The sequence below is a fragment of the Onychomys torridus genome, chromosome 16 (genome assembly GCF_903995425.1).
Source record: "Onychomys torridus chromosome 16, mOncTor1.1, whole genome shotgun sequence".
NCBI lineage: Eukaryota > Metazoa > Chordata > Mammalia > Rodentia > Cricetidae > Onychomys > Onychomys torridus.
Window position 1 is genome coordinate 44775667 of NC_050458.1, and position 2559 is coordinate 44778225.

Sequence of the window (2559 nt, forward strand, 5' to 3'; positions counted from 1 at the left end):
GGGCTTGGCTTACAGTTCAGAGGCTTAGTCCATTGTCAGCATGGCAGGAAGTAAGGTGGCATGCAGGCAGACATGGTGCTGAGGGAGGAGCTGAGAGTTATACATCAGGATCCACAGGCAGCAGGAAGAGAGAGCAGCTGGGGCTAGCTAGAGCATTTGAAGCCCCCAAGCCACTCCCAGTGACACACTTCCTCCAGCAAGGCCACACCTTCTAGCCCCTGTCAAGTAGTGCCACTCCCCAAGGACCAGACATTCAAATATAGGAGCCTTTGGGGACCATTCCTATTCAAACCACCACAGGCAGTAATTTGAAAATATAGTTGGGCATGGCGGTGTAAGCCTGTAATCCTGGCACTCAGGAGAGGGAGGCAGAAGTGGAAGTCTGAGCCCAGCCTGGGCTACCTAATAAGAGCCTGTTTGAAAAGCAACAACAAAAAGTTAGAGGGTTGGAGATTTAGCTCAGTGGTAGAGTGCTTGCCTAGCAAGCACAAGGCCCTGAGTTCGATCCTCAACTCAAAAAAAAAAAAAAAAGGTTAGGCAGTGGTGGCGCACGCCTTTAATGCCTTTAATCCCAGAACTCAGGAGGCAGAGGGGAATCTCTGAGTTCAAGGCCAGCTTGGTCTACAGAGTGAGTTCCAGGATAGCCAGGGCTACACAGAGATACCCTGTCTTCAAACACCTCCCCCCCAAAAGACCCCAGAAATATCAAAATGAAAATACTGAAAAAGGCCGGAGAGATGGCTCAGCAGTCAAGAGTCTTACTTAAGTCCTCTCACAGGAGACTAGAGTGGCGTTCAGCAGCCACAGATGGGACTGTGCCCAGCTCTCACAGCTCAGGCATAGGGATGAGAAGTTCCTCAAGGCTCCGGAAATTGAGAATAAAGTCCACAGGCTGGAAAGATGGCTCAGAGGTTAAGAACACTGACTGCTCACCTGGCCATGGTGGCGCACGCCTTTAACCCCAGCACTTGGGAGTCAGAAGCTCGTGGATCTCTGTGAGTTCAAGGCCAGCCTGGTGTTAATATTCTGACTTGCCCCTTGAAATCCTGCCCCAAGGTTGGGTATTTAGCTCAGTGGTAGAGCACTTGCCTAGCAAGCACAAGGCCCTGGGTTCGGTCCTCAGCTCTGAAAGAAAGAGAAAGAGAAAGAAAGAAAGAAAGAAAGAAAGAGAGAGAGAGAGAGAGAGAGAGAGAGAAAGAGAAAGAAAGAAAGAAAGAAAGAAAGAAAGAAAGAAAGAAAGAAAGAAAAAAAGAAAAGAAATCCTGCCCCTTGGTGCCATCCTGCATCCTGACATAAAAACCTCAGTTTGCCGGGCAGTGGTGGCACATACCTTTAATTCCTTTAATTCCAGCACTCGGGAGGCAGAGCCAGGCGGATCTCTGTGAGTTCGAGGCCAACCTGGGCTACCAAGTGAGTTCCAGGAAAGGTGCAAAGCTACACACAGAAACCCTGTCTCAAAAAAAAACCAAAACCAAAACCAAAACAAAACAAAAAAAACCCACCTCATTTTAAGGAAAAACCCCTCCCCTTCCTCCCTCTTCTGCTTTTCCTCCACAAGGTGTGCACCCTTGACCGCCTCTCTCTCTTCCTCTCTTTCTCTCTTCTCTCCCTCTTTCCTATCTTTCTCTTCGTCTATTATAATAAGCCATTTCCTCTCAGATGCAGCATCTGGGTTGTGAATTTGACTGTCAGCCGCTGCCCCACTGCCATGCCCACATGGCATGGGTCACCTGCCAGCCCAGTATGCCAGCATGTTTCCCTGCACACGAGGGATACCCTCAGGTCCCCCGTGCAATATATCGTAACTCCTGGTCTACAGAGTGAGTTCCAGGACAGCCAGAGCTGTTACACAGAGAAACTCTGTCTAGAAAAACAAAATAAAACAAGAACACTGACTGCTCTTCCAGAGGACCTGATTTCAATTCCCGGCATTCACATGGTGGCTAATAACTGTCTAACTTGAGCCCAGGGGATCTGACACCCTCTTCTGGCCTCTATGCACATGTAGTGCACTGAAATGCAGGGGAAACACTCAATACACATAAAAATAATCCGTAATTTTTTTTAAGTTTGGTTTTTCCAACAGGGTTTCTCTGTGTAGCCCTAGCTGTCCTGGAATTTGCTCTCAAACTCAGAAATCCATCTGCCTCTGCATACCAAGGGCTGGGCTTAAAGACACATACCACTATGCCCAGCCATAAAAAAAAAATGCCTTAAAAAGAATAAGGCACATATAAATAAATATCCCAAATGAGAAAGACATCTGGTGACAGCAGATCCTGGAGTGACACCATTAAGTTTACTGATAGGACTGGAGAGAGGGCTCTCCCAAGAGACTTGGGGGTTAAGCAGTACCTTAGAGAGCCATCTGGAGCCAGCTCATTGAGAACACTTGCTGCTCTTACACAGGACCCAGGTTTAGTTCCCAGTACCCACGTGACAACTTATAACCATCCTCAATGCCAATTCTATGGGATCTGACTCCCTCTTCTGGCTCCTCGTGCACCTGTGTATACATACAGACATGTCAGAAAGATACAGATACACATAAGTTTTTGA